Raw genomic sequence first — 24,330 nt, 5'->3', positions numbered from 1 at the left:
TGTATTTTTCACCTCTACCCTTAGGAATTTGGGGGAAACATAGGGAGATTTCAAGGCCTCACTGACCTAATGTGTCACCGGCTTCCCTCCCCATAAGACCCTACTTTATCCAGTAGGCCAAGTGATATTCTGGGTTCTCAGAACTAGGTGAAACCAGTGTTCAATGATGCCTATAATTTCTCTGACAAATGGCTGCTTCATCTGAGAAAGGATCGTTTATTTTTGTGATGTTACTGCAAGGCCTTTCTTCAAAGACACCCTTATTCTCAGTACCACAGGTCTGGGAATCTACTCATTTCTGGGATCAGGTGAAGAACGTAGAATCTTCATGGTGGCAGTCACATCAGACTCCCATTCTCAGATATCAAGTTACTTCAGTGCTGCAAATCACACAGGACTTTTGTATACCACCCTTCTTAGTCCAGCAAATCATCCCATATGACCATAGCCGATAACTTAATTGTTTTGACCCTAGGTACCATGAGTAGCAAATTCCCATCTCGCTGGATGTTCTCTACAAGTCTACAAGTGAAATAATGAACCTTGATTGCTCCCCTTTATCCTATTTTGACTTATCTGCTACATTCTAAGTACCAATATGTGTGTTACATCGTATACTTGTTATAAGTAAATATGATGCTGACTTGAGTAGAAAGATAGAACTGCCAGGACAGTTGAAATGTCAGACTTGGAGGCTAGCTTATTGGCAGCAATGCCTAAAATTATGCAGCAGAACTGGTCCAGTTAGGGTACTGACGTCACCACCATCGCACAAGACACTGACATTCTTCTCCATAAATCAATTGCACTAAACTGCTGCCATTACCATGAAAAGGATTTTGCAGGCCACACTTCATTGTGCAACCAACTGGAAATTCATAATTTGGGATGGGCACGTCATAATGGCAGGTCGTAAGTCATGTGCCCACATCTTAGCTGTAAGGGAAATTAGAAAAAAAAATACCTAATAATTTTAGTGTCTGTAGTAAGAGGCAGTTCTTCTCTACTAAGGATACTCAAATGTTGGGGAGGTTCTGGATATTGAAAAGAGGGTCAGATGCTGGAAACTCAAGGAGAATGAGTAAGTTTACTGCAGCGAGGATGAGGGAATGTGGTATCTCTTGTTTATCCCTAGTATCTTCTCTGCAGCCATGGGTTTTCTAGATTCTCTTTTCCTAAGGATTTTTATACAAAACCTGTTCTAGATATGCATGACACTTATTACTGTTTTCAGTACAATGAAGAATAATTCCATTCCAAATAAGGTAAAAGGTCTAAAATTTGTCTCTCAATTTCTTAATTTAGTGATGAGGCCCCTTTGTGAACTGGAGAATCTATCACAGTGCAAGAAGCACCTGCCTTGTGTGACACAATCACCATGCACTCATAGGCTCAGAAGCATATGTTTCTTTCCTCAAGTATCTTGGATAGTTGTAGATGTATTAAACATATGATTATGGGTGAGAACATGTGATATAAAGACTCCAGATGTTAGAGAATTCAGAGACAGTGGGTCAGGAGAGTACTTGTTTTATAAAATTATAGCTCATGTTCTTAAAATTATGAACTTGGGGATGAAATATATTTTATAGATTATCTTAGTTTGTTGGCTATAATCATCTAAACCTTAAATTCTTGATGCCCTCTTAAATCTCAGGATTATATTTGATACAATTTGAATCTATATATCTTGACAAAAATTGACCAGCTCTGTAAAGTCAGGCCAAGAGGTCTGAATATGAATGCTTTAGAAAACCCCAGGATCTATTAACATGCAATGGAATAGTCAATCCAAGGCAGATTCCAAAGCATACCCATGAGTCCCACCAAGGTCATGATCCACCCAGTGCACTGAGATTACACAACTAACTTCAATCTGCAACTGTACTTGATGTGCCAACTCTTTGTGCTATGACCCCCAGATTTATTTCTCACCCCTCTATTTTTCAAGTAAAGCACCCATACCTTAGTCCTTTTTACTATTTGCTGTTGAGCATTCTACAGGCGTACCGATTGATTAAAGCTAATTCCCTGCAATGAAGGTGGATTTCCCATCTTGATCATTGTTTGGTATATTACTAAAGTAGCTCTTATCTCATATAAGCCTAATTCAGAAAGTTCAACCGTTAATGGGGGGGGCTATGTCGCCCCTAGTATGCATAGAGTACACTTTGACATCATGGTGTCTGAGTGCCAGGGTTTTAACTGTTTACTACCCAGTTGTGATGATTTATCCTATTTGCTACTGTCCTAAGTTAGTCCAAGACTCCCTTTTCTATCACACCATTCCATCGTTGATGCAGACATAATTATGAAGAAAAGTAAAAAAGTAAAAAAAGATATATAGGGACAATGTCATGAGCTTCCTGTACCAAAACTCAGAAAGGTCATCCTCACGCTCTACATGGAGATCTGGTCCCCATTCTTTGCCTTGGTGTGAAACATGGCATCTGAAGAAACGTAAAGTCCCATGTAGATACATATCATGTTGAGACCGACTCTGGCCACACGTCCAGAGATCCATTCACTGTTGGTTGGAAAGACCAGGATATGCAGCTGATAGCTGGAGCACAGCCTTGTTTATTGCCTGTGTGTTTATAGTTCAAGACACAATAGCACCTGGAATTTGTTTTCTTTGTATTAAATTGGAGAACATGCCAATTAAAAGGGGCTGCATATGTATTTCCTCTTACAAAGTAGTTAATTGATAAGCTACTAATTAATTAATAAGAAAAGCTACAAGCTGCATTTCCTAATACAGAAAGGCAATGGACATTTAAGGGCAACATACCATATTAGAAATAATTTAAGGAAGAGTATGACAGATATTTGGAAGCAGAATGATGCATTGTATGGTTTAATTGCAAACTACAGTAAGACCTTTAATCTAAATAGCCTTTGGGGTACTCCCTGGTCCTGATGTGTCCTAAGGGTTTTATTTACTTTACCAACTGCAGAGCACCAGATTCATTTTTTAAGAAATCTTAATTTATTAAGTGTGCCTACAATGTAACTGCAAAATGCTCCCCTGTTGTGCTCTGTGGCCTCATGACCCCTTTATGTTTTCCCTTCTCTTAAGCCATTCGAGTGTTGGCGTCTCAGGCTCTGAAGTCTTGCAAGGGATGTATGGAAAGAGCCAGATGCTGCTCTGGAGTCAGACTCGGCTGGGCAGTTGTTGTTGGTAAGATGCAGCAGACACTGATGGTGTGATGAGGGAGAGGCACACCCTGCGCTGCAGATTCCAGAATACCTTTCCTTCACGGCCAACACTAGGTACCGCGGTCATCGACGCAGGAGCCTGTCCTTTTGGTGAGATACACTTACAGCTTCAGGTAACCAAGAGCGGTTGAAACAATATTATGCCTGTCCATGCATGTGTGTGCGTGCACACATGTTCATGCATGCATGTTTACATTTGTGCAGGCACCCTATATCCAATAGACAGTGTATTTTCATAGACATGTACATATGTCTAAAGAACATAGTCACATATATAAGCCTGTGATTTAAAATATCATGCCTTAGTATCCTTTAGAGTTTATTGATTTCTTACTATAAGATATTTGTGGATAAATTTTAACTAAGAAAATTGAACTTACTGCCAACACAGCTAAGCTAACGCAGAGAAACACATTAACTGTGTGTCCGTGTGTGTGTACACACATATATTCATTTTTACCTTATTTTAAAAAGTGTATTTGGAAGTATTTTAAAATAATATTACATTGCATACTCAAACCCTTAAAAATAGTGCACTGGAGTTCACGATTTGACCTAAACATACAAATTTTCTGTACATTTTAATCTGCTTGCTTTTTTTAGAGAAATGCTTTGTCCTTTATAAAATGGAAACATTCCCATTGTGCTACAGTTCCTTCTACAACCATTTTGGAGTCTTCCTTTATTCTATAGTGACCACATAACCTGAAGAACTGTCCCTTATCTGTGGCTGGTTGTCTGGGGAGCTCAGGATCAGTGTCTGAGACACAGGAGAATACATGCTCCCATTTTTTTTCCACCGACTGTAAATGATTCCTATTCTTTGCTCCACAGAACATCCGATGTGCTGCCCAATCAGCTGAAAAAGCTGCACAGACGTCATTAGTTCTGTGTGTGTGTGTGTGTGTGTGTGTGTGTGTGTGAGAGAGAGAGAGAGAGAGAGGCAGGGAAGGAGGGAGGGAGAAGCCTGCAGCTGCTTTGCCGCGTGCCGAGTGGAGTCTCCATTAGGGCAGCTCTATTGATTTCTGATTCACACTGCAGCAACAGGGCTGGAGTGCAGGAGAAAAGAGATCACATCTCGGAGAGAAGAATTATTAAAGGCAAAAATAAGTACACACACACACACACACACACACACACACACACACACACACACATCATGCATTTGTTACCAAAAGGAATCAAGAAGGGAAATTAAGACAGCAAGATTGAAAGATTGTTAGTAACTTAGAAAAAAAATGTAGAGGAAAAATAAAGTATAATGAATTCAGGAAAACCCCTGGTTCTAATTTTTAAGCCATTTTTTATGAGAGATGATAATGTTCTAATTTCCAGAATGCCTTAAAAAAACAGAAAAATTTGACAGAGGTACTGAAAAATATAGCTTATTTGAGGGTTATATTAAAGCTATGCTTGAGAATTTTGAGAAAAAAGTCAGAGATTTATTTTTATTAAATTTGTTAGATTATTGCATCAGCTAGTCAGCTCTCATTTTCCTATTTTGGATGCTTTGTGTTGCATAATATCTGGGATACAGTAGCAGGTTGGTTGCAAATGTTTGAAACAGAAATAGGTTGCATTTCAGAGTCCAACTGTGAGCCTGTGAAGCAGCTAGCGTTCTCTCAAGGTCTGTTGCCTCGGATTCAGTTAGAAATTATTGTATCTAGGTGTAAAATGGTGACTTGGTCTTTCAGGCGCCTTGAGTTTATAACTGGCCCTTTTACCCTGAGACTTATCAACCACCTCCCTCCCCAAAAGAATGACAGAGGTAAGTTCAGTTTTACAATAATAGTGTTGTCAGACAGGCAGTCTGTATGTGAGCCGCAGAAAATGAGAAGAATCGAACAATCCCTTCCCATCCCCCCCCCCGGCCACACGCACACACGCACACACACCCACCCACATGCACACACATACTCCAACACCAGTCGGTTAAGGGGAAAAAGGGCGATACCTTTTTAAAAAACGAAAGGCAGTAAGCCATTATTAGCAAGAGCTATATTGAGCATGCTTGCCAGACAGGCAGCAAAGCCGAGCTCCAGTTCCGCCCAGACATGTGCCTTGCCATTTTCATTTTAATCAGCCTGCTCAGGATGGCTGCTGATTCATTTTGCAGGATGTCCCCCTGGGAGCTAAGGTGGAAGCCTGAGGCGAGCTGCTACTGCATCAGGGCAGCACAGAACAGAACATCAGACAGGGAGAGTGGGGGAGAGGGGGAGGCAGGAGATTCCACATTCCATATTCCAAATTTCAATATGGCTATTTAAAAATCCTTCCCGAAACCAAGTCCACTACAGAAAATATAATGAAACAAAAATAAAGAAAGAATATGTCACATTGTCATTTCATTATCAAACCACCCCCCTCCAATGAAACACACACACACACACACACACACACACACACACACGCACGCACGCGCGTGCGCGCGCGTTTCCACAGAATGCCTTGAAATTTTAGTTTTCTTCATGGTCACTGTAAACTGCAATATCTATCTATCTATCTATCTATCTATCTATCTATCTATCTATCTACCTGGTAACTAGCTGGGGTGGTATACCTGATTTAGCTGGAGACTTTGATTTGTGGGATTGACAACCTTATTATGCAGTGAGCTTATTATTGATATTATTCTGCTCTCGGTTGCCATGGCCACCTTGTGAGAGACATTCAATTTTCTCTCTTCCATCATCATTATCTATGAGGCCATCTGTTGTGGAAAATGAATTCAGCCTCATTTGCATGACTGATAAGCAATTTTTTTTTTTATCTATTTAACAGAAGGTCATATGCCGGGGATTTGGAGCTCGTGAAAAAAAATGTGGAGAAAAAAAAGCATATCGAGAGCATGAGTGGGAGTGTGTGCATCAGGGGACGCATGTGGAAGTGAAACAGATCCCTCAGGCCCGCGAGCCGATCGCACTGCATTTGTCAGTCCTGCCCGGGCGACATTTTTTCCCTAAGCTACTGCACACTAAGCAGAGAGAGAGCTTTCCTCGCAGCCTTCTTGAAGCCCCCTGATTTTTTTACTCATTGTTGGTGGGTGTATTTTATTTTATGCTTTATTCCCTGGACTATGGGTTATGGTGTCAATATTCACTGAAGACAAAAAGCAGCCTTTTCTGCATCTCGGTGGTAGGCATATTCCTCATACTCCTTTCAAACTTGTGGTGGAAAAGGGTTTTCTTTTCTTTTGGTGTCTATTGAGCCAGCACAGTTAACAGCATTGAGTTGGTCTTTAACTTGGGAGCGGTTGTGGTCATGTTGCGAGGTATGTGATCTTCGTTAGGTTAATTCTGTGGACTTGGTGGACAGTGAATGTTTTCCCGGAGTCCAAGGGCTGCTGCTGCGGTGTCTATTGTTTGCTTCTTTTTAAAGTTATTTTTACAGCATGGCTGGGAACTGAAATGTTCCTGGGTGAGAGAGTTTGTAATCCACAGAAGTCTCTCTTTACAGCAAAATGGGTATTAAGATGCATGCCTTAACTGTGATGTTGTTTATTTAAAAAACTTGCTGCATGGACAATACTTGGATGATTTGCCAGGACTGAAGCAAAAACTTCCCAGAGACTTTACTGGGTTCCTTTCCATTACAAATAAAGCAGAGCATTGTTACAAAGCTGTTAAAGCACTAGATATTCTTGATGTAATGTTACATTTGCCTAGTGGTAAGAAAGTTGACTTACATTATCTAAACTGAGAAACTCTAACTATAACCTAAATGTCTGAAGTTCATAGTGATGAAACATTATTTCAGTTGTAACAGAAATATGTCTTCTAATGCAACTTAAATTAATAAACTAGAAGTTCAACCTGCAAACTTTAGTTACAGATAGACATTAATAAAGAAATAAATATATAGGCAAATATTCATATGATACTTATTCAAAACATAGAACACTGCTTTTGAGTTTAGTATTAAATTAGCCATGACAATTTCTTGTGCCACCAAAACCATTCTATGTAATCAGTAGAATTTGTAAGTTATTTATTTACTTTGAGCAAAAATATTTTTATAAGAGCTCTTATGTTTAAGTGTATTTTACTGAACAAAATTAACTTCATAGACAAAAGCACCCTACCTCCACCCTTATAGGCATAAGGGAGTCTTTCTAATTTTTCAACTTTATAAAAGTTATGCAGCTTTTTAAATGATAAATAGAGCTTGTCTCCCTGCAGATAAAAATGTGATTACTTTAAAAAGTGTTTTGTACAATATCCTTTTTCGAAAAACATTTCCATTGCATCCCTGTAAGTTTTCACCTCTTCAGAACTTTGAATACAAAGTGTTGATTATATATGATACACACTACTAAGTGACATGTTCTAGGGAAAAGGATGTTTATTTTTTCTAACTGACCTGAAGGAAAGTGTATGATTCTCTGATCTCAAATACAATAGGTTAATTGGTTGAAATTCTCCTTAAGGTTTTACTGTAGATACATACTTTCTTTATTAAAGACAATAGACAATTGCTGATATGTTTGTATAATAGTTTTTTACTTGATGGCACTTTTTAAAAACTCTTGCCACAGTATCACAGACTACTCATAAGCAAAGAAGCTGTTATGTAATCCTTCCTTTTAAAATCAGCCATTTTTTTATATTTTAGCTCGAGTATTACAGAAATGATTTCATTTTAAATACTAATTTCATACTTAGAAAGTTCAAAACAATAAAAACCTGATAGTTTGTGAAGATTATTTAAAGTGACATCACTTTTCTCAGAGGACTATAGTTGAAGCTTGGTAACGTGATACCTGGATCTATATTATAATATGAAGGATTATGCTGTTGCCTTTTGATCAGTACATGTAGTCTTCAGATTTGTAAAGGAAAATTGTCAACTTCTGAGAAAACTAGGAGGTAGCATAGTTGATTTTTCCCTCCCCCCCCAAAAAAAAAGTTAATTACCAATCTTGGTTGGATTCTTCCTTGCCTCCCTGACATTTGACTGCTGCTAATTCACTGATTAATCTCATTAATGTGATTATAGTGGGATTTGGAGCTGGCTGCCATTGTTCTGTAGACAGGGCTATTCAGCCTGAGCACTTGCCACCTCATTCAGTTTTGCTGTGATTTTTCAAAGGCTGGTTGAGTGAGCTATTGTGAGCAAGGCTTCTCTCCCTTTCCCTTTCAGCACCGGGAGCTGTCCGCTGCTGATAGCAATTACATTCAGCAGTGACTGACTTCCTACTAGTTTACTGGCAATGTAAAAATGGCTCACTTTCATCACCTTAATGATTGTGCTCTTTGAGGTAGAAGCAAGAACAGCCTTGATGGTCACAATTGGGTGTTTTGAAGAAGGTGACAGAAAAGATATGCAATCTCTGTATTTTATTTTGCACATAAAAATTTTACCCTACTTTCCAAATTACCAAACATGTGATTTCATTAAAATTACTTGCATATGTACAATTGTGAACTGAAAAACTGTAAACACTAGGTAGACATGTCTTTCAAATGGAAAATATTTTTTGTAAAGGAAATTTATTTAATTATTGATAAAATTTATTTTTGAAACGATGAGCCAGGATTATCAAGATGAGCCAGTAAGGCAAAAAGTATACATGAAACATGAATTTCAACTTCTCTTGAGTTAGACTTGCATCCTACAGCAAAACTTAGGCTGATTTCACAAATGTGTGTTAGAAGCTGAGATCAAAGTTGAAGGCCCAGTAATTTGTGACTATGTATGTGTGGTGTACCAAAATTCCTAAAGGAATATGAGCACACAGTTTCCTTTTGGATTGTAAAATTGAACAAGCATGATTTTAGGAAAATGTGGGCATTTTCAGAAAAGGGGCCTCTTCAGTGTCTGGCTTTCATTGTTCCTGTTGTGTTTTTCACCTAGCTTATTTATTTATTTGTTTGTTTGTTTATTTTCTGTCTTGAAAATACTTATATTTCATACTTTACTACTGAATATGCCTGATGTTTTATGTCTGTTTTCTATGCCAATTTTCAATAGATTAGGGAAAATAAATAAGTTATTTTGCAACTTCAAGTCTTTTTAAACTTTTTCTATTTATTAAAACTATACTTAAAATTTAGAGTTAACAATCTATTTGTTGATTTGCTTTTAGAAATATTTGACATGTGTGATTAAAAAAGCCAAACCAGTTTTCTGTGAAAAATTTATTTTGTTGCCTAAATAATATTTTCAAAGTCACATGGGTAAACCAGATTTCCAACTCTACCTGTGGGATAATCTGATTTGCGGGAGAGGCATTGTTTCAAGAAACATAGTACATCACCTAAAATACTTTGTTTACTTATTATATATTTTGATGGCTACATTTTTAACTTCAAACAACTTAACATTTTAGTTACTTTTAAATATTTTATATTAAGAAACCCACTCAGTGGAATAAGAGGGACTAGCAAGACACATTTTGGTGCAGACCACCCTGCTCTGACCCTGAAGTGTGGCTCGTCGGGCTATCCTCTTGAGTTCAGGGCTACAATTCCAATGAATAACCGGATTTTCAAGTGTATCTACTACTTAGTCATGAAGTCTGCCTTGATACAAAGTCTCACCAGAAGTCTGTCCAGGAAGCAAATGAATGGCAGATTCAGAAAGAAAGATCTTCAGTTTTGGTAAATTCTTATAATCCAATTACTTCTTATTATAATTTGATTGCAATAGTATTATGCACTTTCTTATGTTCAAGTTTTTTGAAAAGCCCTTTACAAAAATGTCTTCTTTTTGTTTTCTTTGAAAATATATGTAGCATTCCTCAGGAAGGAGTAAGAGAGGCTAAACTTGAACAAAACTTGCAAATGATTAACATATTTTTCAGCAAGCTGAGTTTCATCATAGTATATTCTTTACCACAACAATGTACCTGGCATTGATCTACATTTATTCCAAACTAAACTAAAGAGAAAAGATATCACAAACTAAAAATTGTGTGTGTGTGTAAAATTATTTTTTTTATTTTATTTTGAAGTGGCGGGGATAAATCACATCTAAGTATCATGTGTGGCTGATATAAAAAAAGATATTTTAAATTGGCCAACAGTACAAATTAGAAATAATGCCTATAATGGCCATAACTTGTACGAGAAATAGTACTAAATACTTTTGTAGTCATTCATGGTATGATTTTCCTGATATCAGATTATTTGAAGGTTGTAGCTATACATTTTCCATTAGTAGGGCTGTATTTCAACGCAACATGGTTTCAGTTTGGAGTATGCTTTGTGTCCTGTCTTCTCTCTCTCTCTCTCTCTCCTTCCCTCTCCCCCACCCTCTCCCTTCCTCTCCCTCTCTCTTTAACTCTGTTTCTGTTTGTCTGTTTTTGCCTCCCTCTCTTCTCTCTGTGTCCCTTTCACACCTGCATTGTTCAAGCATACACAACAATTTTTCTATGCCTGTTTTCACAATGAAACTGTTTTAAGCTCTGACATCATAATGAGTCCTCAGGGTATCTGTGGAAGTAATCAGAGATGGCAGAGAAAATGTAAGCCAGGTGTTATAAAACTAGAAAGAACGCATAGATGCTTATTTATTATGTGAAGAAATACTGATAAGCATTGCTGTATTGGGCTGTTCTGTTAGAAGATTTTTCCTAAAATGTATCTCTTTAAAAAAAATCCCTATTCCCCACGTGGTGATTATTGGAAAAGTTGGGAGGGGGAGGAAAATATTTTAGTCCAAGTGTAAGGGGTGTTGTTCTGTGAGAAGACAGAATGGTACAGGGCATTCTCCTAAAGCATTCCTCGCTCTCAGACTGCAGTGATCCCCAGCAGGGCTGGGTGGGAAAGGAACTGGAGGCTCTGTAGTAAGCAGCATGTCTGCTCTCAACACGTCAGGCAAGAGGCTCGGGATTTAGAGGGATCGCCTCTGAAAGCTAGAATGAGGTGTTCTTGGTAACTTCAGACTTCAGTGCCGTCCCCCACGGAAACCACAGTCAGCATCGTGTTCTGTGGGAAGCCTGCAGTGGTTTATCGCTGGTGGTGGTTCTGCCCTAGACTCTCCCTCTCCACAGTGAGCTGACAGTGACGGCGCTGGCGGGCACGGGTGGATGGAGTGGGGATGTATAGGGAAAAGCGATCAACACGTGCCAAGGGTTCTCCACAGCAGAAATAGCCCTGCATGTGTGGAGAAATAGGCTGCGGAACGCGTGTTGCTTCATGGCCACCAACTCTTCTGCAAAAAAGGTATCTCTTTCTTTCTATTTAAAGGTTGCCTATGATTTATCTGGTTGTTGCAACTTCCAGCCCTTTGGAATTATTTCACCTGATCTCTTAAGTACTTGAGCAAATAGTTGTTTTCTTGCCTACCTGACGATCTTCAGCTCTTATGTGATGACAAATTCTAACACTTCCTAAAATCGCATGGTTCGGTGTGCAAGGAGCCAACAATGGACTCTTTCTCCAACAGAGCTAGTCCTTCAGGATCATATCGTTGTGGGCAGGCACCCGATATACCTGCATGCTGCTGGAGTTGTCATTAAACAGAAGTCTGTGTCTGCAAGGCTAGTGTCCAGGGGGGAGGAGTGGGAGGTGCTAAGTAGCCTTTGTGATTTAATGTGCACTTTCATAGTGGTGAGTGTTAGAGAGGTTTGCAGGGAGTGCGGTGGCATAGTCGCTGCTGGACTAAAGCTTTTATTGCTTGACTCAAGAAGCCATCTATAAAACCAGCACTTTTTTTTTAATGGGAAAAATGCTAATGAAAGTCATATATCTATGTTCCTTTTTGTATTTTTGAAATCTTATTTGGTCTTGCCTTTTCAGATAGAACTTTTTCAGATATTTTTTTTTACTTCAAACAAGACCGAATGGCTGATGATGTGTTAACTTTCTTGGAGAAATAGTTTTATGTCTTTTGTTTTAAGAGAAAGTGATAAAAGAAGCTCCTACTGAAGCAGAGCAGAGTGTGGTTGGCAACCCTGGAGAGGTTTAGGAGTCAGTTCCAGTTAACTCTTGTGTAACTGTTCTCCCATTTGAAGCACCAAGGCAGGATTTAGAGCTTCTTTTTGTTTTGATGTGATGCTAAGCAGTAGTACCATGTAAAACACTGTGGGTGCAGCTGACTTTGTGAGATTTCTTTAGCCACAGCATGAATTTGCCATAACATCAATGATGGTGGGGGGTATTTTTAGATCTACTGCCTAAGCCGGTAACAGTTCCCGGCCTGCCTCTGGTATTTAGAGTTCTCATCTATTACATTGAATACGGCACTGCACATGATACACATTCTGCTCTAGAGATTTAGGGGCCTGTGGGTACAATGTAAGAAGCATACAGCATGCATCCCCAATCTTGTCTGTGTTGCAAGCTTAATAAACAGGAAGGTTAGAAATTACCGGTTTAATCCACAGCCATCCCTCGAAAAATATCTAGCTCAGCGCTGAAGTTCCCTCCTGTACTAGGATTTGGGGAAATGGATATGTTTTGTAGTGCTTAGAGGATGCAGCCTGCCACAGGGTAAGTCAGCGGTGAGCTGGTCCTGCTCTGCGGCCATGGCCTCCCCGGGAGCTGCTGCCTGATGCCCAGCTCTGCCGCGAGGCTCGGCTCCCTCCACCAGGCAGCGCGGCTCGCAGGACAGCCTGGCCGGCGTTTAGTGGTGTCAACTTATTAATTTCCATCTTCGACTTCAGGCCTGTTAGTTTCCTGTCTGAAAGCATTATTACTTTTGTCCATGTGGCAAAATAATTAGCATACAGATGAGCAGTGGCCCGGCGTCTGAGCGCCGGTGGAGAGAAGATGTGCAGTGGAAAGTTGATTGGATGAATGCAGAACAAATGGTGGGCGTTCGGGAGCATTAGAAGAGTTCTGGAGTCCTGGAGCAGGGTGCGGGATTTTCTGGGTGAGTCCCCAAGATGGAAGGCAGGGTGGCCGCCCTGGGGACGGCTGCTTGTCAGCCGCCGGCCTAGCCGAAGCAGCCGGGGGCCTGCAGCCGCAGACCATGCATCTGGACCACTTTGTTTTGCGCTGCCTCAGGTTTCTCTTTGATGCTCCCTGCAGGTAAATATGTCCCGTCCTCCTTGTTGCCGGCTCCGCTTGCCAAAGTGGAGCAAAGTTCAACTCCTCCTGGTCAGCAACAAAAGAACGGTCCTTTGCTGCTGGTTTGGGGTAGTTGCTTCCTCTGTCTTCCCCTGCCTGTGTCTGCAAGTGAAAATTCCCGTGTAGGGATGACTGCTCTCAGATATTTACAGCAGCCATGATTCAAGGTGTTCAATTAATATTTTCTGGAACAGTGTATCCAGACTGGGAAGATTAGCTAATGCTGTTTCAGTTCAAGCTCAGATATAATTAGTTTTGCCAGGTATATATTTTTCCTAGCTGGAAGAGGATTTTTGGCTAATTTAACCAACAACTTAGGGGAGATTGTGAAGATCAAACTCAAGTTTGTATTGATTCTGTAGAATCCACAGATAGGAAATAGAAAAATTAGCCCAGCCTCTGATACTTTCCGTTCTTTTCGGGAAAAAATGGAAACTGGTTTTACAAACCAGTCTCCTGAGTTGGGAGATAAGTATTAGCCTGCTGGAATCCCAGTTCTGACACACATTTCTTATATAATTCTCTGGCTGTAATACTGCAATAGGGGTGTTTTAGTATCTAGTTATATATACTTCCTTTTCCGGGAATTCTCCAATAAATAGTTCTCTCTTGTTTTCATAATTTTTGCTCTCCTTAAAAGGTAAGCTTTTCATTTTAACTGACCTAATTATTTCGTGTTTCTATGGTGGAACTCAAGTAGGAATTACTATCCTTGAACTGCCTATTGACAGTTTCTTAAATATAGCAAATCACTTAAGGATTTTATTTTGTTTTTATTTTTAGGCTTTCTTCCTTTTTTTCTTTTTCTTTCTTTCTTTCTTTCTTTCTTTCTTTCTTTCTTTCTTTCTTTCTTTCTTTCTTTCTTTCTTTCTTTCTTTCTTTCTTTCTTTCTTTCTTTCTTTCTTTCTTTCTTTCTTTCTTTCCTCTTTCCTCTTTCCTTCTTTCCTTCTTTCCTTTTTCTTTTTTTTTTAAGAGTTGCTTTCCTTAAGCGGTTTCCCTTAGACAATGACAGCAACCATTTGACAGAAAATGCAACTTTTTGGAGGGTCATTTCTTCTGTTTAAAAAAACTACGCTTTTCCCCAAAAGAAAAAAAAAAACTCTCTTACAGAGAATCTAAACCTCAAACATAAGGTGCTGGAAAACATATTAACCCTTCGTGGGAAGCCCCTGACACTTGGCTTTGATCATTTTCCCCCTTGTGTTGCAAGTTTCTGAATACTCACACTGAAATCTTTATTTTTTTTGCATAATAGATGAATTCTCTATTTTTATATCAATGCATATATATATATAATCATTTTAAATTTTATTTTTCAATTTGCTAGTAACAGTTTAGATTTTTATTTAACTCAACAGTATTAAATATCAAATTGTTCTCAGATTTATGAACTCTTACCTAGAGAAAAGAAATATTTTTATTATTTTGCCATTCTGTATTTCATTTTAGCATTGAGCCAAGCTTTCTCTGATTAAAATAACTCCTTTTAGTTTGGTGATGGATTATAACTTTCTTGGGACAAAATATGAGCATTAGTTTTTACTCTCAATGTGTCCATTTACAAACAGAAGGGAACCCTGGCGTGTCACCTCCCAGTCTTCCTTTGTGCCTGGCTGGCCCTCAGAGGTGTAGTCCAGCTTCTTTTTAAGGGCCAAAATTATGTCACATGAGTTTCCACTTGACAGACTCACTTGATGCCAGTATCTGTCACATTAGCTCTCAGGCACTGTGGAGTTGGGAAGGGCTTGCCTTCAAAGACAATGAAAGAATGAAGTCCCATAGCTAGAAAGATGGTGGTGTACACCTGTCTGGGAGTGTGATTTCTAAGGGAGTCTCCTTCCCTTCCTCCCTCCCTCCCTCCCTTCCTTTCCTTTTCCTTTTCTTTCTTTCTTTCTTTCTTTTTTTTTTTTTTTTTTTTTTTGGTTTACCTCTAAGGTTGAAGATGAACTTTGCAAAGAAAAGCACATTTTCATAGCAAATTTTTAAAGCAGTCAATGAGGTGCCCAAATATTCGCCAGAAATCAGGGCCTCCTTGCCTCAGTGGGGAAGAGGGGCTGGCATACGGGCAGCCTTCTACCCTGTGGGGTCTGTTCTGTGCCACGGGTGCCCAAGGGCCAGGCTCTGCCAGGGCTCCGTGGATTGTGAATGAAGATGGGTGTAAATATTTTTCTTTCAAGAGGTTATTTGGCCTTATTTCTTTAAAATTTTGTACTAGGATGTATTGTTGCACTCCCAGGAGTACTCAATTAATCTCTCCAAAGGTTTTGCGAGTGAGGGTGTGTATGTGTTTTTCAAACGCCAGTGTGGAAGTGTTGTGTGTAAGCTGACAGTATTTCAGCCATTGGGTTAATATGTGTACCGTGCAAACCTGCTTTGGACGTATTTGTGTACTCGTTAATAGAGCTGAAAGGAACTTTATGGCTCCATATTACATACTGCTTGCTTTTTACTAAAGTCTGGCTGCTCTAGTCTCAAATTGTTTTAGAGAAAATTTCCTTAAGATTATTGGACATTTGCTTGAGATATTTTCAGGTTTGGAACGTCTGGTGTAGATCTCTAAATCAAACAACTCATGAATTAATAATTTATGGGTTGGGGGCTCTTTTTAGCCCATTGACAAAGATGTCCATTCTTGGATCTCTAGTGGCAGACACTGTTTTGGGTAGACCTTCACGCCATTACCTCAACCTAGATTCATAGTGTATTTTAATGGCACTCAACAAAACGGTTTTTTAAAAGTCAGCATTACTTCTCCACTCCAGGGCCTACCGCATCACTCAACCCTGAAAGGAATGGATAGTTCTTAGAGATTGACTTTAAATTTGGCCCAGTCCCCTCCCACCCGGGTACATGTATGCCTCTAGCCTGTGCCATCCGAACAGAAGCTGAGAGCACAGAGCATTGTCGCCATGAAACAATGCTAGCCAGACTGGTTGTGGAAATAATCGAGTCTGCAGGGCACCCCATAGAGAGCCATCAAATCAAGTCTGCTCTGGAGCTGTCTGCTAGATTGTGAACATTCAGAAATCAATGCTGCATCTGCTAGTGGACCCTCTGGTTCACTGAAACTCCCACCTGCCTTATGCATCTGGGCAAGAGCTTTTCAGAAACCAGTTTCCTTCAGGATAAATTTAATACGTCTTGAGGGCCAGGCACAAGCAAATTGATTCTATCGCTGCACCAGGAAAACTCATAAACATCTGTAAGAACACAGCTTTCAACAACCCCCGGATTAGGGGATACGATTTTGTGAAATATTCCAAGCCTACTCCCTTCATACCTCATGCCAGCATGGCATTTTTTAATTAGGAAGTTGATTAAAAAGGGCACGGTAGACCACGGATGTATGGTCCTTTGGCATCCATCCAACTGTTTGTTGTCTGGGTTGTGGAAAGTACTGCTCATCACCAGTTGAAGAAAAGAGGGGGAAATCATTACGAGCCTGAGGATGGGAAGACGGAATTGTCCTGATGTATGTGCTAATGGCAGTTGGTTGTAGCTTTATGCATAGAAGCCTTTTTTGCAGACAGACTTGTTGGCTTCCTTCATGAAACCGTGGTCATTTGTACTTTGGACACATGCAGCACCTGGATGTATTACACTGAGGAATTCAGTGGTTCTGATGGTATGATAGGTCATAACTATTTGTGAATTTCTAAATTCACATTTATGTTTGACCTCATATCCTGTAGCTCAGAGTGAACGGTGAGAGTTGCCAGAGAGGGCTGTGCTGTTTATCTTCAAGAGTAACTGCTTTTTTTCTTTTTTCTTCTCTTTTCCTTTTTTTCTGAGGGAAATTCCTTTCTTCACTGTTTTTTTTTAATTTTGGGGCCTTGGAGTATATTATCAGAAGAACAAAATGTTATGTTTAATTGCAGTGCTCCTGCGGCCAGCGTGGTGTGAATAAGTTGCGTGGTACGGATTTAACCCTATATCCATCCCTCGTGTGGCACGGGCACTTCCCCAAAAGCCCACACACACCAAAGGAGTAGAAATAGACACCCACCAGTGAGCTCTGACAAACTGCTGACCCTGAGACCACTCGTGTCTAGAGCAGACATTAACTCAGGGTTCAAGATCAGGGGACGACATCTTCCCCCTGCGGTCGGGGGTGGGGGGTGGTCTGCTGCTGGGGTAGCGATTCTTTCTTTTGTTCTCTTTCCCATGGACCCTACTTACACGTTTATTAATTATGTTTAGATTCCGCATTTTAGAAGAGTTCAGTTAACAGCCTAGCTGGAGTCACTAACAGTGATGGGCAGCCCAGGGATTTCTCTCACCATCTTTTCCTGGAATAAAAAACATCAAAGTCAGTGTTGAAAATTGCAGGCATGCCTCCTTCAATTGAGCTGCTCCTTCCTTCTTAGCATATTGACTGAACACTTCATGCAACATGCGTGCACTGAGCACCTATTATGTCAAAAAAGCCAAAAAATGGAATTGACACCTAAACTTCTGACCCACGATGATTCAGAGTGTGTGTGTATATACATTTTAATAAATGTATATTCATGTATAATCTATAAAATAAATATATGTAGCATAGCTAATATTTTATACATTATATTGCATATGCACAACATATACGTTATGTTACATATAACATACATTATATGTTATATATTATATTTATAGATTATATACAAATATATACTTATTTTAAATATAAATATATATTTCTGAAAAAGGGTAATCTCAAATTCTTCCAGATCCACTTTTTCTTGAATACATTTTGAAATAAATTAAGCCACTTTTCTGACTTATTAATAAGAGTAGGGTAAACATTTATGTCCCTTTCTTAGATGATTAATACTTCAAGGATCTGGGTGATCATTCTGAAAATTAGCTCTCAATTACATAGCATTGTATAATCCTATTTCTCTATTTAATTAAGTATATGATTTGAGTTTATCACCTTCTTATAAAATTTGAGCTAAAAGTCCCAACTTTGTGAGGGTTCTGCACGCTTGCCCCTCATTCATCACAGTTTCTGTCTTTACATTAGCCATCCCGTTATGGTATGCAGTTACAACTGAAGCAAGTCTTTGCTTACCTGGGAATGCATGAAACAGTAAACAAAATGCTATTTTGAGGAAGGAGTGTTGGTAAATGTCAGATGTCTGTTTTGCAATTTCGGAACATCTCAAAGCTGTTGATCCCAGAGATCAACAACAATACGTTTGAGTACAGCGTGGTTACGCCTTGGATTAATGACTGAGGGCCAACCTCCCAAACAAACAGGAAGAGCCCTTGGTCCTGCTCACTCTCCCCTGGCTTCCTCTGACATCAGCAGTGGGCCCCACGCCGGCAGCAAACCAGGCGGTAGCTTGGTCATCCACGGGCTCACCACTGGCTGAAGAGGCATCAGAAGGAGGAGAGGACAGTTCAAATTGGAAACTGCTCATGCATTTCCGGCCATTCAGATGACTCTCTGCCACATTTCCACTGAGTCAGACCCGACTGAACATACCTATCATCAGAATTAAGAATTCTGTGATTCAATCCTGTGAAAGAAAAGTCAGATTAGAATTAGTGTTTTATATTCTCTTGCAGTCTGGAAATTTAAGTAGCTCAGTCATCAAAAAGCTGCATGTCTTTGCTTAAAAATGGATGTCTGAGATGACATGAAGTGGGAGGTGCAGTTGATGCCGGACGCTTGTATATAACACGAAAGAAAATCTTAATAGTTTACTCAGATACATTTCAGACTAATTTATTACTTGTTCTTTGGTTAATATGGCACATTTGGTTCTGAATTAATACTTGGAATTTTCCACAAGATTTGTGTTATCGATCAGTATCTTTTGCAGTTCTTTTCATAGTCCCAAGAATAAGAATGAAGGTAGTTTCACCTCCCAAATGTGTTTTGTGTTTTTTTTTTTTTTTTTTTTTTTTTTTAGTTAATATGCTGTTACCGGGGTTTTGTTAGCTCAAAAACAATCCTTTTCCCTAAGCGACCCACACCCGTAGTGCAAGCCAAGAAATGTTGTGTCTGTTCTCCAGGGAAAAGCTAACACACCTGTTTACAAATGGACTGCACCACCTGTTCATCTACTTTTAAAGTTAATGATCAAAACAGTACTGATGAAAGGGTCAGTATGACAGGGAAGACAGTCATATTTGTGAGATTACAGGTGACTCCCCATTTCTAATACATAACATTTCATAGTCATTAAATTTTGCATAAGTTAGAAAGGATACTCAGCCTGTGACAAATAACTCCATATCATGGCTACCAACGATTCAGGGGTTAGATGCAGAATGTGTGTTAGGGTTAGTAGGTGCTTTACATCTTCTAAATCCAACATACACATATTGAATTATTTGTTTTAGCTCAAACGTATTCCTGAAATGTAATGCTGGACAATCAACATTAAAAAAATGGGTCTGTCTCTATATATCAAGAAACATTCAATAGGGTATCTCCAGCCGCCTCATCCTTCCGCCGACATGACCCATGTCCACACCCTCCTTCCCACTTAGATTCTGACGGGGGAGTGTGCCCAGTGGCGCCATCGACTATAGCTTCAGGGCAACGCCCTCCCTGCTGGCTCCTATCCCCGGGTTTTCAGCAAGACCATTCATGGATTCCTTCACTGATCTTGGGGGCTCTTCCGGGGACAGAGCACCCTGCTGGTCTGCTTGCACCTCTGATATTGTACACCTTGCACATGCGTCTGAGGATTTCTTCACTATATTGAACATGACCAATGACACTAGGAAACTTTTCCCAGTTAGCTTCTCGGAGGGGATTTTCGCCTATTACTATACATTTTAGTCATCTTTTCCTTTTATTTTTTTGTCCTTTCTATTTTCTCAGTTTGATTTTTTATCCCTAGACTACCTAGGCAGTGACAGAGAGCCCATGTGAAAGAGTCTTGGGTGGAAGGACCTTCCTGTTCATCCACTTTCCTTATAATTTGGGGATGACCTGGAACAGGCCATTCCAGCTCTCTGAGTCTCAGCACCCTTGTTTCAAATGAGGGAGCTGAACTTCGTGCTTTCTTAGCTCCTCCCCCTTCTGGTGTGACATGACTGTTTGCCTTCCTCATGCAGGGCCTGCTCTGCAGAGGGGTCACTGCACAGTGATGGGGCTCCATGCTGGTGGCAGGCCCCTGCCAGAGGGCAGCACCTTCTGCTCCGTGTTGGGGGTGCTGTTGCAGAGAAGAGCAGGAAGCAGGCCTAACACCCACAGCCAGGAAAATTTAGAGGAAGGGTTATTTTTGATTGATGGGTCTGATCCAGGATTACCAAGGTCAGCTGAATTGCCATAGAATTCATCCAATCAGAGGCTTCTGGGTCATCTTGAAAGATCACTGGATCACTGGATCACGTGTGAAATTCAAATAGGTAGCTGAAAACTAACTTTAAGTTATTTTCTCTCTTGATTTTACCTCTTTTGTGACTATAATTTTATTTTACTTTGCAAGTATTCTATCATGGCGATTATAGTGGGTGAGTTGTCCTGAAAGAATTCACAAAACTATATGGCTGTCATGGCTCCATTACTCTGGCTTCGTTTCTCTTGACTCGGTCAGATTGTGGTAAGTCTTCTTCCCCAGTCCTGATGGAGGAAGTGCAGTATCTGTAGTTAGTATCAGTAGGCTTGATGCTTAAAGGCATGGACCCGTTGGTTTTATGTCTCACCTTTCCCTTCAGGAAGCAGTGTTTACATAGTAATCATAGCCAGGGAATGGAGCCTTAATGAGCACATGTTTGTAGCAGGGAAGATGTATTACACAACCCATGTCCTACTTCTGGTACCCTAAAGCACCCCAAATCACACACAAGATCTCACAGGTCTAGACAAACACTGAGTTTTTGCCACAGTAGCCAAGAGTACACGTTCTTCGCCAGTTCAAAAGAGCAATCTGAATACTGTACTCACAATATCCCAGTGAAGTAGAGAAGAACATTACATTGTCATGGGAAGGGAATAAGGCAGAGAAATCAAGCCCACAGGTGGGGTGAGACCCGCATACTCTGTGCACACCTGAAACAGACTCACCTGAGTCACAGAAGCCTTTCCAGGTCTCTCTTACCAAAGAGGTTCCTTTGGGAAAATTTAAATGAAGATATGTTTCACTTGATAAAACAATCCACTCTTTTGAGAACTCAGAATGCAAACGTGGAACTTGTATGTATTGGGAAGTGCTTCCCACACCAGAAGCCACGGAGCAGTCACGAGGGAAAAGCAACTGTGGGCCTGCAGGTAAAGGGTGGTGGAGACACGCCTGGTACCCACAACTCTGCTCTTGCCAACTCTAACTTAAAGTGGGACACTGTAGAGATAAACCAACAAGTAAAGTCATACTTTCAAAAGATCCAAAGTTCCAGAGTGTTCAGTGACAAGTACCTTCACTTTGTGCAAACCCAAACTGTTGATACAGTGTATTGAAGTGCTGATAGAGACACGCTGTCAGGAGAACACCGAGATGATGATTATGACACCACCTGATGCTTGGCTAACACGTACACCACACCCAATGCTTTACTCATGAACTGTCATGTGGAGCCTGCACGGATCTATAGCATCTATAGTAAAGACTGTTATTATCTCTGTAATCACAAAAAGCAAAATAGTATACTCCTTAAAGGATTCAGACTATTAAAGATACGTACTGTTTAAAAAAACAAATGCCCAAGCACAAAGCTTTTTATTCCATGGGAGGGGAGTTGATGGCTCCTGTGTCTGTGAGTTGGTGCTTGCTCAGGCTGATGACAGTGGCTTTAAGTAGACCCAGTGCTGCTTTGCTGAACATGTGTGGGGGCAAGCACTGAGCTCTGTGTGAAGCATAGCCCCTGCCCATAAGCGCGCAAAATCTAGTTGAGGACACAGAATACAAATGCAGGAAATGTTAAATAGCAACAAGCAAGCAAACAATTTTCATGGACAATCAAGGTACCAGGAGAAACCTTGCATGTTCTTTGGCGGTTATCCGCTGTGGTGGTTCAGTGTACCTGGGGCAAGGATGCAGAGGGAGGTAGAGAGAGGTTCCTGAGTGGGCAGGTGGCCATGGGGAACCCATAAATAAGTCAGATTTGGGCCAATTCTTGAAAATAAACGTAACTTGGATACGTGGGGAACAAGGAGAAGGCTTCCTATATTAATATAAACGTAGTAAGAGTAGTAAGTAAACATGACGCTCTGAATTGTCGTTACCGAATGACGTTTGACAGCGTGGGGTGGCTCATTCTGTCAGGTTACCTGAGGCCCATACGTGATTTCCAGTGGATTCCACTGGATCTGGGGACTTAAACACACAGATAGGCGGGTGGCAGTTCCATTTTGAAAACTATTCATAGTTTGTTTTTTAAAAATGTTTTCATAAATGCGTGTCATTTTATTCTAAGATCTAAATATATGACAATCTAGGGGGTTCATGTTTTTACTTAATGATTAACAAAGAGATTAATGGCATTCAATCTTGTGGCATTTACTAATAATTCCATAACATGGATCATAAAACAGTTAAAAAATATTCAAGAAGTAATCGGAATAGTTATTGCTTCTTTGCTCTGGAAATCTCCATGTGTGAGTAGGAATTTCTCTCTCTTTTTTTTTTTTTAGAGAAAGAAGTGTATTATAGAAACAAATATATAGTGAGCTCTATTACAACGTAAAGTTTGAACTCCCAAAATGGTTTTAAATTATGAGTGAAACCATACGATTCAGGCTCCAATATGGCTTTTAAATCAGCAATAATTTACTCCTTCTATGTTAAGATCAAATGTAAATAAACATGACTCACAGAATGTATAATATCTCTAAAAGTAAAAATGTGAATAATGTTTCTCACTGCCTTTGTTTCAGGATAGAGCCAAAGCAATGCCATGGTTTGGTTCTTTGAAGTAGCTTTGGTGTTTTCTATAGTAGTAAACGAGTCGCCCCCTATTCGGAAGGCTTCGTGAAGATCTATGGTGACACCCAGCAGGATCTTTTCCCATACTAGCTCTTTGAGCCTTTGTCTTTCTTATACAACCCCAACTTTTCTGAAAAATAGTTATTTGAAAATAATTTGTAAACCTAAATCATGCTTAATTAAAGCCATACTGGAGATATCAGCTCTACTGTCCGCTTTCAGATCTGCTGTACTCCAGCATGCGGTGTATCTAGTGAGCCTTGGGCCCCTGCAGAGGACTCACACCACAGAGCCTGCTCTGGCCGCCTCCCCAGGTGGGACAGCTAGCCTTGGAACCAGCGTGTGGAAAGAGCCTGAGAACCACTGATTACACTTGATTTCCAGTTTCGTTTTCAACAACTGAGATTTTCAGAAAGTAACGTGCTGAATTTTATCAGCTTTGTTTTTTAATAAAAATGCCATTGCTGTGCAAAGGACACTGAAAAACAACAATAAAAACTTGCTACTTCCTTCACCCTCTCTCCCTTGATGTGTTTGAGGTCATGAGTGTAGACCACGAAGCCTTCATTCATGAATGTCCTGAAAGGAATGTAAAAATGTAAGTAGCTGCTCACGTTCTCAGTTCACCCTGTTCCATTCTTTCCATTTCTTCTCAACACCCAGGGCACTCATGATCCTTTCCTCTGCTGCATCCACTCTTTCCACACAGTGGCCATGACCATTAGCTAAATGGCCAAGGAGCCGAGCCAAGTCCTCTTTCTGTCTCTGCAATTCTTCCCTGCCTTCCCCTCAGCCTGCTTCTGACCAGAACCCCCCCTCATCCCCATCCCCCGGGTCCTCCCTGTCCTCACAGGCCCTCCCACAGAGTCTGGATGAAATGCTCTTGATGCAATAAATATGTCCCGTCCTGTCCTTGGGTAACCCGGTACAGGCTTTGTATCTCTCTCCGTAGGATCCAGAAATGGGAAGAATGGGTACTGGGATGAAACTATCAAAAAGCTACTAGTAGTAAAAACCCTTAATAAATCTCAGAAATGTATATTCTGGAGGGGGGAATACATTGCAGTTCTAGTCTCATTTGTCAAGAAGAAGAAACAACTGGTCAGACACCAAAGAGAGAAGCCATGAGAAAGTGGGAAGTGGGAACAGAGAGGGGAAGAGAGGGGCCCGGAAGCATATATGGCTACTGGGTGGCTTCACAGACATGAAATCCTAGCTCTTGTCTTATGCTCGTA

The 24,330-nt window shown here is 40.3% G+C and overlaps 1 protein-coding gene across 16 annotated transcripts in view; it reads left to right on the top strand.

Moving 5' to 3' along the window:
- Positions 1-6,057: 6,057 nt before the first annotated feature.
- MYT1L (myelin transcription factor 1 like) overlaps positions 6,058-24,330 on the top strand; it is a 419,036-nt gene continuing 400,763 nt past the window's right edge. For 11 of the 16 annotated variants that reach the window (XM_027623410.2, XM_027623411.2, XM_027623418.2 and 8 more), the window contains exon 1: positions 10,993-11,384. The gene's annotated coding sequence lies outside the window, so the exon portion shown is untranslated. The other 5 variants (XM_027623405.2, XM_027623404.2, XM_027623407.2 and 2 more) reach the window with 5 other exon arrangements.

Source organism: Zalophus californianus, chromosome 8 (assembly GCF_009762305.2).
Source record: "Zalophus californianus isolate mZalCal1 chromosome 8, mZalCal1.pri.v2, whole genome shotgun sequence".
NCBI classification, from domain to species: domain Eukaryota; kingdom Metazoa; phylum Chordata; class Mammalia; order Carnivora; family Otariidae; genus Zalophus; species Zalophus californianus.
Note: the sequence above shows the minus strand (reverse complement) of the source record. Positions and strands in the feature narration are given on the sequence as shown.